The sequence below is a fragment of the Chrysochloris asiatica genome, unplaced genomic scaffold (genome assembly GCF_000296735.1).
Source record: "Chrysochloris asiatica unplaced genomic scaffold, ChrAsi1.0 scaffold00003, whole genome shotgun sequence".
NCBI lineage: Eukaryota > Metazoa > Chordata > Mammalia > Afrosoricida > Chrysochloridae > Chrysochloris > Chrysochloris asiatica.
In genome coordinates this window covers 28,805,744-28,821,549 of record NW_006408521.1, presented here as the reverse complement: position 1 = coordinate 28,821,549, position 15,806 = coordinate 28,805,744, and the positions used below count along the sequence as shown (strand labels likewise).

Sequence of the window (15,806 nt, the reverse complement as noted above, 5' to 3'; positions counted from 1 at the left end):
GCCACCTGATGGCTCACTGAATTATATAGAGGCTGTGTGGGTGAAAATTTGGTAAACTCTTATTTTAGAGTGGATAGATAATAAGGCATCTCTCAGTCAGAAAGTCATTTTGATTTTTGAAATAAGAAATGAAAACTTTGAAATGAATGAAACTGCCTATTAGAAAAACAGTGAATTCAGCTAAATTTTAGGCAGTTTGGCTCCGTTTAAAGCATGAACCCTCATTGGGACAGATTTTCTCTAGTAACTGAATTCCCTTTGCCTTGAGCAGTTCTTTCTGAGAAGGTTTTTCTGTGGTAAGGATTGATTTGGAGATGCAGATATAGTGGTGTTTGTTTTCCTGAGTCTGGCCTGATTTCTCCCAAAGCGCCTACACTTGGCTCTCTCTTCATTGTATAAAAGTGCAAATGGGACTTTAACATGGCATGGGGTTGAACTTACTATTTCAGAATGAGACTCTCAATCCTGTTTTCAAAAGCACAAAATGAAGCATTCAGTTCACACAGTCCCCGTCCCTTCTCATCCTGTTCTCATGTTGGAGGGGCCAGAGTATTCATGAGTTGAAAGCACAAACATAGATTCCAAGCCAGTAAGGAGACCACATATGCTCTGCTCCCTTTTTTTTTTTTTTTTTTTTTTTGCCACTGAGTTTCATTGTGACCCTTCTCTGAGCCTCTTGCTGGCACAGACATCCAGCCAGCTATGGTGTGACCATGTGTTCCAATGTTCCTAAAAGCTATCCAGCTTGGCCAATGAGGCACCAAGCCTTTTGCCGAACAGACAAGCTTCTCAGTATTCCCACCAGTGGCTCTTTCCTCAGCCAGATGGATAGGACTCTATTATTCTGTCAGTTGTTCCCTTTGTGACATATTTGTTCTCTGTTGTGAGGCCAGCTGTGAGAATGCATTTTCACATTTAGAAATGCTTTTATAAGTGGTTTTCATTTACTTTCCTGCTCTTCTGCTTATGGAGCAGTCTTGAGTCCTGTTCTTTGATGCCACTGTTTTCTGTGAGGTTCTAGGTGACATTGCTTTTGGCCTGGTGGCCCAGTTCAGATCAATTTTACTATGTAATTTTTATACAAAAAGAATTCAGTATCTTGAGTTTTGCATCATGAAAGAAAGGTGACATTCCTACCACAGTGAGCTCTAGTTAGCCTAAAAGCTTAGAAAAAAAAGAAGACACATTTTCCCTGTCAGCCACGTGCAGTATTTATCCCCCAGCAGCTTGGGAAGGTCAGGCTGAAATCATTCTCCAGCAGTAGCAACCACAAACCAATAATAAAAATCCATTCTGGTGCATGAGGCAATCTGGGAAAGGATGATTAGCAAGCACATGTCCTCACCCTCCTCCAAGTCCTTTCAAAGTTAAATGAAGTGATAAAAGAGTTCACAAGCCAAAGATGGGACGATTTCAATGGAGAGGAAGAGCACTCATCCTTTTTTTTTTTCTCTCCCAACTTTTTATTGTGAATTAAGTGAAAGTTTACAGAACAGATCATCATTTTTACAATCAACATATCATTCACTTCATTTCATCTCACTGATTGCAGTTTCCTCCATGTAGCATCACTTATCCCATTTCTTCCCTATGTTTCTTGTTTCCATTCCTCCTACTTTCCTAATCCTTCTGAATTTTGTCCTAGGGTAAATGCTGTCCTTTTGCTCTCAAATGGTTGATCATTCTGTGGTGTGCATGCCTCGGTGGTATTGTTTTCCCCCTATACATCTATTTATTGCTTGGCTGGACATTGAGGCATGGGGGTGTGAGTTCAGTTGACCAAGGACTATAGTCTCAGGGTTCTACCAGTCTCTATCTGACCAGTAAGCCTGATCTTCCTGATGAGTTTGAATTTTTTTCTACATTTTTTTCCCACTCAGGACTTTCTAAGATGATCTTTTCAGAGTCGTTGGTAGTTCTTCAGGTCTCAGGGTTGTGGAGACTGATGTCCATGTGCTCCATTAGTCCATTGTACTAATTGTTTCTAAGCATTTTCAATTTTCATTACTTTTGTTTCTCTGAATAGGGAGAGATCAATAGTTGCACCTTAGGTGGCCACTCTGTGCTTTTAAGCTCCCTGTCAAAGAGCGCTCATCCTTATACAAGATTGAGGAAGGGATAGCAATTCTCAATGAGTTAGTGTCCTTATGCTTGCTCATTCATTCGTTAATAAATGATTGTGTACCTGCTTTACACAAGATATGATGCTGGGTACTGGGGATCAGTACTGGATAATCTCAGTCTAGCCCATGCTCTCCTGGAGTTTTTATACAGTCATTGCCTTTCTTAACAGTCTTGTTCATTGGGGGTAGGTGGGTGAAGGGGGTTTGACACTGTTCTGGGATCCTTTTCAAAACTGCCCTCAACATAGTTGCTGCTTCTCTTCCCTAACTGACTCTGAAAGGGTGTTAAATAACAGCATTCGGTGCACTTGGTTTTATTCTCAGAACACTCTGATTAGAGGTATCTGACTTCCTTGTTAATCTCCAACATGTGTTGGAGCACTTCTCTCCCTTCACTTACAAACATTAATGCTAATGTCACTTAATATTAAGAGTGTTCACAGCTTCCCAAAGAGCTGGCTTTAGGATGCACTAGGGCCCTGCAGTGGTTAGCACCAGTCTAAGTAGGGGGAAAAAATCAGAAATTTAATCCCCGAGTAGTTCTAAAGTATGCTTAATACCTAAAGGCCTTCTTCAATAGGAGTTTATTTCACTTAGTAATTTAGCTGACAGAACAGATGCTTGATAAGGTCTCCCTGCCCAGCCTGCCATTTTCTTTTGGCAAGAAATTTGTAAATTCTTCAGTCTAGCAATCTCAGATACATTCCAACCTCTATGTGAGTTATCTCAAGGAAATACTTGTAAACCCATTATTACTTGTTAAACAAAGTCCAGTGTCTCACACTGGGGTTTCTTTTCAGATATCCAGAAGATGGATACCATTTGTCTGTTAAACTCTCACTGGCTTCATGACAGACAAAACATTTTAATCAGTTAATACCATCATCGTGACAGAATGGTCATTCATTTTCTATACTAAATTGCATGCATTTTTTTTTTTTCCTCTTAACTTTTTATTGTGACTTGGATGAAGTTTACAGATTATCAGTTTTACATGATACAATTCTACAATTCATACACATTTTGTTTTATTTCACTGATTGCAATTCCCTCAATGAACTATCACGTATTCTGCTTCCTCCTGTGTCCCTTGTTTCCATTCTTCCTTCTTTCCCAACTCTTCTGAATGTTGTCCCTGAATAAATGCTGCCCTTTTGATCTTAAATACTTGATTACTCTAAGGTGTGCCTACCTCAGTAGTATTACTCTTCCCCTCATTGTTGTTAATCTGCTGGCTGAAAATTGAGCTGCAGGTCTAAGTTCAGTTCCAGACCTGAAGGATGACTAGGGGTTGTATATCCAGGGTCTCTATCTGACCAACAAGCTTGGTATTTATTATGATTTTACTCCACATTTTTCTCCCACTCTCTCCAGGACCTAGTAATGCGATCTCTTTCAGAGCTGTTGGTAGTGGTAGCTTGGCATCATCTAATTCTTCTGGTCTTAGTGTTCTGGAGACTGATGTTCATGCAGTCCATTACTCCATTAAACTAGTTGTTTCCATGTATCTTCGATTTTCAACATTCTTCTTTCTTCTGGACAAGGAGAGACCAATAGTAGTACCTTAGATGGCCACTTGTAAGCTTTTTTATTTTAAAAGTTTTTATTGTGAATTGAGTGACTAGTTTACATGGGGGAACATCAGTCTTACACTCATTGTTTGATTGCAATGATTGCAGTCTCTGTGCATCATCATTCAACAGTATTTGCTTCTATTCCCTCTGTTTTTTTGTGTGTGTGTGTTTTATATACACAAAAAGCTCTCAGGAATATATAATCATTTAAACAACTGAAGGGCACATTCTGCAAGCCTGCCTCCTGGCTGCCAGCACACAGCCTTTCTCTTTCGATGAGTCTAGAGTCCTCAGCTGCTCTCTCTGTCTCCATCTCTGGTGTCTCTGCTTCACTGGATAGGGTCCCACATGCTGCTCCTGCTCTTCTCCTTTGATGGTCCTAGGGTTCTCTGTTCCTGGACTGTAAGATGAACTATTTTTTGTTACAAAACTTCTACTTATACATAAACTGCATGCATTTTTGTAGTATATATGCAAATATCCTATTTGCCTAGGATTCATTGTGAAAGTTGTTCATTTTTACCTGTTTTTTTAATTTGACTTATCTCTATAAATAAGATTATGAAGAAAATGCAACTTGCTTTTCCCCAAGAACTGTGAAACTACCCCCAGTTTATCCCCTACTAGATTTGACTTGTCTTTAATGTATCTTTTAAAATTCATTTTCTTTTAAAAATCCAAAACAAAACTCACTGCCACTGAGTCAATTCTGACTCTTCTTTTAAGGAGGACCCCAAATAGTGCCACATTAGCACATCACTTTTCTAAACTTTCCGAAATTCTGGTCTCCAACCCTTCCCCTACCATTAATCATTTCCGCAGAAAAATAACTGTGTCCCACAACCTGGAGTTGTGTGTCCTCAAAATATGTGTTGGAATTCTAACCCCTATACTTGTGGGTGAGGCGTCCTGTTAGGGTAGTGGATTATCAGCTGGGCTGCTAACTGTAAAGTCAGTAGTTCGAATCTGACAGTTGCTCTGCGCCTTTCTATTCCCATAGAGATTTACAGCCTCAGAAATCCTATATAGGGTCACTGTGAGTCTGAAGGGACTCCATGGCACATAACCACCAACACTTGTGGGTATAATCCTATTTGGAGGCAGGTCAGTCTTTGTTATGTTAATGAGGCCATCTCAGTATAGATGTGTCCTAAATAATAAATTCTGAGTTACAAAATAAAGATCAGACACAAAAGCAAGCAAGCACAAATGAGGGGTGAAGTGGGTAGGAAAAGATGGAAGTCATGTGAAGATTGCCAAGGAGCAGAGGAACACTGGGGCTAAAAAAAGATATTTGAAAGTAACTCTTAACCAACCGCAGGTTAATGCTGGGGTCCTGAACCTTTGAGGACTTTTTATGTTGATGAGGTTTTGCTTCCTTCAGAAAAGGCAAGAGTTCTGGAGGGTCTCCTCCTCCCCTGTCTATCCCAAATGCTTTTGTACTCCCTCCCCTCCTGGTCCTACTTTTCAGATTAGTAAAAACTCTTTTTCTTATTATTAACTATGTTACATTAAGGATGGGTCCACACTCGAGGGTCTACCTTGAACTTTCAAGGTTGTAAAATTCAAGTTTGTAAAATTCAAGAATAGACTTTTAGAGACTTGGTGCATACTCTGAAATTGTTTGTAAAATTAAGCATATTTGGGTATTTTACTCTGGAAAAGGGTCCATCTCTCATACAATTTTTAACCAATCTTTGACTTAATTTTTTTTGTGTGTATGAAATATCCACTGATGGAGCTACTTTGAATAGAATCGCATACTTTCCCCAAAGCTATCAGAATTGCTTGTTTTTGGTTTACAAATACTATGAAGTATTGATTTATATCAGTTCTAATTGCCCTTGTAGGCAGGAGAGGACTTCACAGCAGACTTTTACAGAAGATTCTCTAGAGCCCTGAGTATCTGAAGTACACAATAACAGTTTACGTGTCAAAGCAGATCTTTCCTGAACACCTGATTCCCTAAGCTTGCCTTCGTCTTCATAACCATTCAGTCTTGGAGAACAAATAAATGATTGGCCTGCTCTTGTTTTCTTCAGCCCTCAGTTGAAGAATAAATATAAGTGTTTTAGCATTCAGTATCTCTTCTGTGTCTCAGACTATGCTAGGCATTTGAGGGTCTGTGCTTTCAAGGAATGGAACACTGCAAGCAAAGACTTTAGGCAACTAATTATCATCAACCAACTAGTACTAACAACAGGATCTAGTGACTTCCTTTGAGAGATAGATCTCTGTAGATTATGGTGGTCTCAAAAGGTCATATGACACTAGACTGCAAAGTCATTTGAACCACAAGGTCGGTGATTCAAGCTCACCAGCCATTCCTTGGAAATCCTATACAGGGTTGCTATGGATCGAAACTAATCATGTAATCCCACATATATGTTTATTTTATCTATCCCTGTTGAATCCCCACTCTTAAAAATCCTACCTTTGACTCCCCTGATTATCTTGCAGCCAATTATGATTTTTCAATTTTCACTTCCTGCTTAAACTGTACCAGGAATATACTCTTCTTTGTCCAGTGGAATTACTATCTTCACTCTCAATTTGGATGTCTTCCTAGTCCAGACCACCTATGGACTTTCAATAAATATTAGTTTTACTTTTACAGTATGTACTTTCACAAGTGGACCAATAAGCAATATCATAATAAACATAGAAAATATTGAAGTGATGAGGATTTCATTTTACTTGCATCCACAATCAATGCTCACGGAAAACAGCAGTCTAGAAATCCAATGATGTAGTGCATTGAACCAGTCTGCTGCCAAAGACCTCTTTAAAGGGTTAAAAAGCAAATCACTTTAAGGATTAAGGCTACCCTGATCCAAGCCATGGTATTTTCAGTTGCCTCATATGCATGTGAAAGTTGGACAATAAGTAAGACCAAAGAATCAATGCCTTTGAATTATAATGTTGATGAAAAATATTGACTACACCATGGACTGCCAGAAGAATGAACAAATCTGTGTGGAAAGAAATATAGTTTAAATGTACCTTAGAAGCTAGGATGGCTAGACTTCATCTCACATACTTTGAATGTGTTATCAAGAGGACCAGTTCCTGGAGAAAGACATCATGCTTGGTAAAGTAGAGGGTCTGCAAAAAAAGAAGATGACCCTCAAAATAAGTTAGACTGATTTAGTGGCTTCAACAGTGGGTTCAAACATAGCAACAATTTTAAGAATGATTCAGTGTTTCGTTCTGCCTGGTGTTTATACAGAGAGTCACTGTGAGTCAGATCGAACTCAGTGATACCTAACAACAACAGAATTTTGGAATGACAGAAATTAAACTGTAATTGATTAAAGAAAAATTTTTAAAAGGTCATGTGAAGGGGAAAATTAAATTGGGCCTTGAAAGAGGAGGATGGTATAGGCATAGAGTTCTTAAAGGTCCTGCATCACAGTGCACCAGAGATTAGATGACTTATGAATCTATTCATTCATATAAGTTGTCACCATGTTCCTTAGTACACTGACTCTCATCTCTATCCCAATTATACTACCTTGGATTCAGTTTGCAGGTACTTATCAGGGGCCTGCTATGAGGCAGGCTCTCAAGGGCAGGCATGTGATGAGGCCTAATGGGAAAAACTTGCCTTGAAACTGGTCTTTCTTTCACGTAAGGACCCAAGAGCTTGTTGAAAATTTCTGGATGTACATTCTGGCAAGAAAGGTGGCCTCGTTTGCTGGCACCCCATATCTCAAAGAACCACAGAGCAGTGTAAACAGATTCATAAATTTCTACATTAAGAATTTTGATCAGGTTTTAACTCTCACCATTTTTTTAAATCTCCACTTTTAGTGGAGCTTTAAATTTTTTAATTCATAGGAGGCCTGTATAATAATTTATATTACAAGAGATGTCTTCAGCAGTGACACCTGAGATTGAGGCAAAGATGATGGTATGGAGAGACAGAGCAGCTGAGGACTCTAAGACTCATGGAAAGAGAAAGGCTGTGTGCTGTCGGCCAGGAGGCAGGCTTACAGAATGTGCCCTTTGTTTGTTTAAATGATTATATATTCCTGAGTGTTTTTGTGTACATCAAAAAACAAGAGACTAGAAGCAAATACTGTTAAACGATGATAAATGGACGAGATTGTAATCATTGCAGTGAAACAAAATACAATAGGATGCGTGTCAAACCAATGTTCTCCCATGTAAGGTATCACTCATTTAACAATAAAAGTTTAAAAAAAAAAAAGAAAAGTAAACCAATCAGTCAAAGAGACTGAGAACCATTACTTACTGGCTTGAAATTTATTTCTTGTGCTACATTCTTCCTATATATAAACCCAAAGCTCTTACCCTACAGTGGGGCTGGTAAAAGCCAACTAAGAAATAGTAAAAATGTACAAATGTCTTGGTGTAGTGCTGTAGGATAAGCACTGTACTGATAACCACAAAGTCAGTGGTTCCAACCCACCAGCCACTTCTTGAAAACCCTATACAAAGTTGCTATGAGTTGGCACCGTCTCAATGGCACTTAACAATAACATCAATAAATTGTTTTACAATACTTGATATATGTGGGAAAATGTCTTTATTTCCTAAGTAAAGTAATTCCTGACTATGAACCTCTACTCACCAAGGATGGCAAGAGCATATGCTCTTTGTGATGACACACATCAAGAGATTGAAAGTTAGCATTCTAGATATTTGCCTTTGCTGCAAACACACCTGTGAATGAGGTGAAGCATATAGCAAGCAAAATGATGAAAAGGTCTTAAGATATTATCCAACATCTTAAGGCAATGGGTTGCTGGGCCCGGGGGCTCAAGAGTATATTCTCAGGGGACACCATACTCAGTTGGCATAACATAATCCACAATGATAATGCTCTACAACCTTTCCTTAGTGAGTAGTGTCTGGGATTTTAAGAGCTCTGAACGACCATCTAATGTTCAATTATTAGTCTCTCCATGTGCAGAGGAAAGAAGAGAAAGAAGACTTGAATATGTTTGAAATCAGTTAGTCCAATTAACTAATGGAACATGTAAACATCAGTCCCCACAACTCTGAGACCTGAAGAACTAGATGCTACCACTAATACTGCTCTGAAAGGGATCACATTAGAAGGTCCTGGACACCTGGACAAAGTTGGAGAAAATGTGGAACAAAACTCAAAGTTATTTTCAAAAAAAAACAAAGGACCAGGCTTATTAGTCAGAAAGAGATGGGAGGAACCTGAGATTATGGCTCTTGATTACCCTTCAGGTCTGAAAAGGAACTCACCCTCGTGGCCCAATTTTCAATCAGGCAGTAGAGTAGATATAGGTGGAAGAACACCACTAATAAAGTATGTTGGTGTTATTGTTGTTAAGTACCGTGGAGTTGGTTCCGACTCATAGTGACCCTGCACAGGGTTTCCAAGGCTGCAAATCTTTACAGGAGCAGAAAGATTCATTTCTCTCCCGCGAAACAGCTTGTAGTTTCGAACTGCTGACCTTGAGGTTAGCAGCCCGATTCGTAACCACACTACCAGAGCTCACCATGAAATAGTCAATCATTTGAAATCAAAAGGTCACCATTTACCTAAGGACTAAATTCAGAACGTTTGGGAAGGAATATGGAATGGAAATAGGCACTACAGGGAGGACGTGAGATAATTATTGTTACATGGAGGGAATTGCAGTCATTGAAATGAAACAAAATGTATGATTTGTTTAATGAAAAACTGATGAGCTTTTCTGCAAACCTTCACTCAGTTCAAAATAAATTTTAAAAAACATTATGACAAAGGAGGATATCAATCATTGGTGGAAGTAGAATACAGTAAATTAGGGAAACAAACAACAAATATTTCACATCTGAATGAGTGAAGGTTAATTTCCATGTATTAATAATCTTTCTAAATCTTTTTTCTCCCACATGATCTTAAAATAAGAGCCACTACAATTGACTGCTGGGTGTATAGAAATGCTAGTGAAACCTTCTTACTTTATTTCCCAAAAAGGAGCAGATACTAGTAAGAGGAAATCCCAATGTGTGCTGGCACCATTACTTGAGATATCTAGGAGGAAGCATAGGGATCTTGGGGAAATGTCCTAAGCGCTCCAGGGCTTATGAGGAAAACCAAGCCTGATACTTCAGCTTTAGGATTGTTGGCCAGTGGTATGTAGTAAATGTTTACCAACTGGAGCAGGTGATGGAAAGGCGCAGACTGGTTTGTAGTGTCTGCCATTTTCAACAGTGTTAATACTGCTGCCAATGTGAAGGAATTAACTGACTCTCAGAATTTTTGCAAATGTAGGAGTCAGCTCTCACTGAGGAGCCTGGTGCTGAGGAAGCCTAGGAGAAGAGCGCTGTAAAACTGCACAGCAGAGTTTCCTGACTAGGGGGTTAGTGTGGTTGACTTTCACCATGTGTATAAAAGATCTCCCCAAGGCAGCCATGAATCTCAAACAAGACAATTGAAGCTTCTGAGCAGCTCACTCTGAGAGCTCTGGGATGTTTTCTTATGTTAGGATTGGACCCTAACCACCATCATGCAAGACTGCATTGGCAAAGACATGCTGGAGTGTTTTGTTTTGTTTTTCCCTTGAAGACATGCTGGAGTGTTTAAGACTCCCACGATAGCTATAACTCAGTTTCCTGTACTTGACATCATGTTTTTCCTCAACAACCTATAGTTTTGCACTGCTTCTCTCTTTGTAGCCATGAGTGATGGTTGCTGTGGGAACTCTTACTGAGTATGAACATGTGACACAAGCATTGACTGCCTGGCTCTGCCTTTCTCTTTGCCTTTGTTTAGGATCTGGCATTTCATTTGTGTTGTTTGGCAGAGAAAAGGTTTAGTATGAGTTGTTTGTTCTCTGGGTTCACTAAAACAGGAAAGGCACAAAGTCAGAGGGAAAGGATTTTCCTCCAAGCTGCTTCTCCTCAGAAATCACCTTAAGGTAATAAAAGACATATTGAAAAGGTACACATAAGAGGATCAGCTGTAGGATGGCCACTCTTACCGAAACTAGGAGGTAAACTGTGCTACTAAAGACCAAGGTAGGAGAGAAGGTGTCTTGGATTTAAAATAGACATAAACAAATAAAAAGGAAAAGAACAGCTAGTAGTTATTGAATACCTACTATGTACTGGGCACTTTTATATGGGTTGTTTATTAATTTGTATAAAAACTATTTAAAGTGGATGTAGTTACTCACATTTTATAAGTAAGGATGCTGAAGAGGCTAATTTGTTTAATGTCACAGCTATTTATGGTAAGGCCATAATGTGAACCTAGGTCTATCTGACTTCAGAGTCTCAGCTTTTTTCTTTCATCAGGCTCGTGGCATGTGTGACAATCTGAGCTTGTCAGGCATTCAGAAGGAAAAGATAAGGGTAGGAGGGTGAAGAGAGAAAAGGGGAGAGTGAAGCTAGCATGTCTAATTCCTAGAGGATGGAAACGGTTCTGGATTGGAGGGAGCCATTCAATAGAGGATAAGAACCCTCAGGAATTACCCCTCCAGAGCTGGCAACAGAGAGAGTAAAGAAAATACTGAACAGGGTCCTAGAGAGCTTGCAAGTAATACTTCTATTTTGTATTTGAAAAGAAAAAGATACAACCCAAGAAGACTCTCAAATTAAATGTCCCAGAGCCAACCTGGATGAGTGCAGAGGTCACTGGTAGATAAGAGATCAGCTTGTTCATCTCTGCCACTGTCAGCATTTTCTCCAAGTAGATATGAATTCTGAAATGCCCATCAAATAAAGTTCTGGTCTTCCTCAGTCAGGCAACTATGAAGCTTTATTGGCAGTGGAGAGAAAAAGTCAATGTAGTCGTCAGCTTTTGAAGAAGTTACAGGAGACAACAGTCTTGGCTTTCTTGGTTTAGCCAAAGAAAGAGCCTTTGCCTCAGTTATTAGATTAGAGAATACAGGTAGAACTTCCCTTTTCAGTTTGTTTCGTAGTCATACCTTTCTTCCAAATAGGTCTTTGGGAACTGTGTTTTATTTCCACTGTGACTTCTTGCCTAGGAGGTAACTTAAAACCCTCTAAGATATGTAGACCATGATTCGCCACCACTTTAATATCAGAAACCTGCAATATGCTATTTAAACTTAATTATTTTAAGCTGTGCTCGTTAGAAATGTTTTTATTAAACATCATGGTAGCATTTTGACTTTTCACGGTGATCTTGCTCAAAAGATATTGAAATCTTAAAAATGACCCACCCAGGCTTCCTGGTTGGTGAAAGACATTGATTGATACCTGTGGGTGGATAATGCATCCTTTTTTGGAACATGGGACTCTACATTGGGAACCTTCCCAGACCTTGCCCTATGTGTGTCTTCATTTAAGAGAGGAAAGAAGACAGGGGGAAGAAGGCCTAATAACAAGGGAGTTACGATGCAGCTCAAAGGCAAGGGATGACTGGGGTTATAAGAAGCTGGGAGTGAAAAGAATGAATTTTCCCTCTAGAGGGAGCAAGACCTGGCATACATGTTGATTTGGACTTTTGGCCTCCAGAACTATGAAACAATGTATGTTCTTATTTTTTAAGAAAGACCCCAGCTTGAACTTAGACATTGGCTACCCAAAATGGGGTGGATACAAAGGCAAGAAGTGACTGGCTTACAAGTTTTCAAAGGGAACCTAGTTCCAGAGGGTACGGGGAAAGGTAGAATCTCCACTGAGTTGTTTCCAACCTTTCTGGATGGGGCTGATAAAGGTAATGGGGATAAGACTCCTGTGGTTCAATAGGGAATGATTGCTATCAGGTCTGACAGTGAGTGTTGAAAAGGTAGATGTTTTGTAACAAAGGAGGGGAGTGATTGATTTTGCAGTCCAGGCGCAGAGATCCTTGGAACCATTAAGGGAGAAAAGTGAAGTGCGGGACCCTGTCCAGGGAAGCAGTGATGCCCAGGATGGAGGCAGAGACAATATCGTGGAGAGAAGGAGTGGCCTGGGACTCTGGACTCAGGGAGGGAAAAGGGCTGTGTGCTGGTGGCCGGGGGCAGGCGTGCAGGGTGTACACTTTGATTAGTTGATGATGCATGCAGGGTATCATAATCATTGCAGTGAAATGAAATACTGTAGATTGAATGTAAAGATAATGTTCTCTCATGTAAACTAACAAATAATTCACAATAGAAACTAAAAAAAAGAAAAAAGATAATGGAAATTTTCCATCAACATTCTGAAGGAAATAAAAAAAAAAAGACTCCAGCTAGAAAGCAAACTGTAGATTGTGCACAGATGGATTTCTATTAAAGAATTATGTCTTTTAGAGAAGGATAACTGAGGGCTGGTGAGGGGACAGAGACCAAGTCAAGTTGCCAGTTCTAAGCAAAGACAGCATTTTCTGTCTTCTTCTCTGAGATGTGGTCTTTTTCTAAGGAAAGAAACCTCAGGTGAGGAAAACAGAGACATCTGTCTTTTAGTAAAGCTAGGCAGAGTACCCCATCTGCAACAAGTCATATGGAGAAGAAGAAGAAGATGTGATATTTGTGTATCGTGTTTCCCTAACTCCCATTACCATTGCTGCCTCTTAGTGTGATTAGATGCCTTGTGTTCACAGGGTAAAGACCTGAGCATGTTGGATCTGAAGTGCAAACAAGAGCTTCATAAAGGCTATCTAGGGCTTCAACCAATAAAGTTAGGGAAGTGGTGCAACTATGCAGGGAAATTAAAGAAAGGCACTGTCACCACTCCCTTAGCCACCTGATGGCCTCTCACTAATCACCCACTGTGAGGTTTATTAACCGGTCCACCTTGCTGAAGGGTAGAGCCAGCCTGTCAGATCAATAAATCTCAGGGCAGTAGAGAATCCTTTGGTAGTAGGCTTGAAAGACAGGGTTGAACTGGAAGAATTGGTCAACTTAAATTGGTTCCAAAATTGGATTTAGTCCTGAAATATACAAGATGAAAATGGAATTATATGCAGGGTGACTATATAGAGGAAACAGTCATCTTTTAAAAGGCAGATCATCTTTCCGTAGCCTAAGAAATTTGTGTCCACCTTTTGGATTGTTATTTCCAACTATTTTATTGGAATGATTGTGCCCTGGAGAGATAATTCTGGTTACCTTGGATAGAAAATCACTGTAAGCACCAGTGGAGGAGGGGATGCTCATTCAGTGGGGCTTGTAGTTTTGTAATCACTTTGCTACCTAGTTTTTGTGATGACTCCTCCCATCTCTCAGGGTTTTGTTTTTGTTTTTGTTTTAGCCAAAGTGTTTTGAAAATGACTCAATTTTTGCCTCCAAAGGAAGCCATGAGTACCTACTTTTAGTTTCAGAATTTTCTTCTTGATGACAACAGAATTGTAATAAGACAGGAAATGGATGTCCTGACTTAAAATTTTGTGCTGCAGTGCAGTAATGAACTACTTAATATGGCTCTTATAGCTTGGTTTGTTGACTCCCACAAAATGAGTGGATGGGACTGTGCCGGGGCATTAAACAACCTACTGCTAATGCAAATAAGACACATGGAACCCTTACAGGAGTTGTTAGTAGGCATCTTCAAGACGGTTCTGACTCATAGCAACCCTTTGCACAATAGAGATCACAGTTGTTAGGTTTGAGCCCATTGTTGCTGCCACTGTGTTAGTGCATTTCATTGGGGGTCTTCCTCTTTTTCACTGACCCTCCACTTTACTAAGTATGATGTCATTCTCCAAGGACTGGTCCCTTCTGATAACATGTCCAAAATACAAGAGACAAAATCTCACCCTCCTCATTGTTAGGAGCATTCTGACCACACTTCTTCCAAGACAAATTTGTTTATTCTTCTTGCAGTCCGTGGTACTTTCAGTATTCTTCACCAATACCACAATTCAAATGGATCAGTTCTTCTAAGGTTTTCCTTATTCATTATCCAATTTTCACATGCTTATGAAGTGATTGAAAATACTATGTCTTGAGTGAGATGTACTTTAGTTCTGAAAGTGACATCTTTGCTCTTGAACACTTTAAAGAGGTCTTTTGCAGCAGATTTGCCAAATGTACTTTATCCTTTGATTTCTTTTCTTTTCTTTTCTTTTTTATCCTTTGAATTCTTGACTGCTGCTTCCATGAGTGCTGATTGTGGATCTAGGCAAAGTGAAATATTTGACTTCTATCTTTTCTCCATTTAGCATGATATTATTTATTGGTCAATTTGTGAAAATTCTTGTTTTCTTTACATTGATGTACAATCCATACTGAAAGCTGTGCTCTTTGATCTTCATCAATAAGTATTTTAAGTCCTCTTCACTTCCAGCAAGCAAGGTTGTGTCATCTGCTTATATAGCTTGTTGATGAGTCTTCCTCCAACCCTATGCCATGTTCTTCTTCATATATTCCAGTTGCTTGGGTTATTTGCTCAGCACAGAGATTGAATAAGTATGGTGAAAGAATACAACCCTGACACCACCTTTCCTGATTTTAAACCATTCATTGTCCCATTGTTCTCTTCAAAGGACTGTCTCTTGGTGTATGTACAGGCTCCTCGTGAGCACAACTAAGTATTCAGGAATTTCCATTCCATAAAACACCATAAACATCTCTTTGGTATTCTGTTTTCCACAAGATCTTCGGAATGATATCCCTCTTTCCATGTCCTCTTCTGAATTGGGCTTGAGTTTCTGGAAACTCCTTGTTGATGTACTGCTACAACTGTTTTTTAATTGTCTTGCATAAAATTTTACTTACATTTGATATTAATGATATTGTTTTATTATTTCCATATTCCATTTGGTCACCCTTATATGGGTGCAAATAAGGATCTCTTCTGATCAGTTGGCTAGTTAGGTATCTTCCAAATTTCTTGGCACAGATGAATGAGCACCTCCAGTGTTGCATCATGTTATCAAAACATTTCAATTTATATTCTGTTAATTGTTGGAGCCTTGTTTTTTGCCAGTGCCTTCAGTACTCCTTTCAATACCGTTGATTTTCTGTTTTATTTTTCACTTTTTATTGTGAATTTAGTGAAGGTTTACAGAGCCGATCATCAGTTTTACATTCAACAAATCATATACTCTGCTTCATTACAATGATGGCAATCCCCTCCATGACCATCAGTTGGCAGTATTTTTTTTTTAATGTTTTATTGTGAATTATATGATAGTTTACATGGGAGAACATTAGTTTTACATTCATTCTATTGTATATCATTTCAT

General features: G+C 39.2%; 1 protein-coding gene across 1 annotated transcript in view; it reads left to right on the top strand.

Annotated features, from left to right (window-relative positions):
- LOC102828454 (chromosome unknown open reading frame, human C10orf76) overlaps window positions 1–15,806 on the top strand; it is a 263,323-nt gene that overhangs the window by 221,055 nt on the left and 26,462 nt on the right. The gene's annotated exons all lie outside the window — the stretch shown is intronic.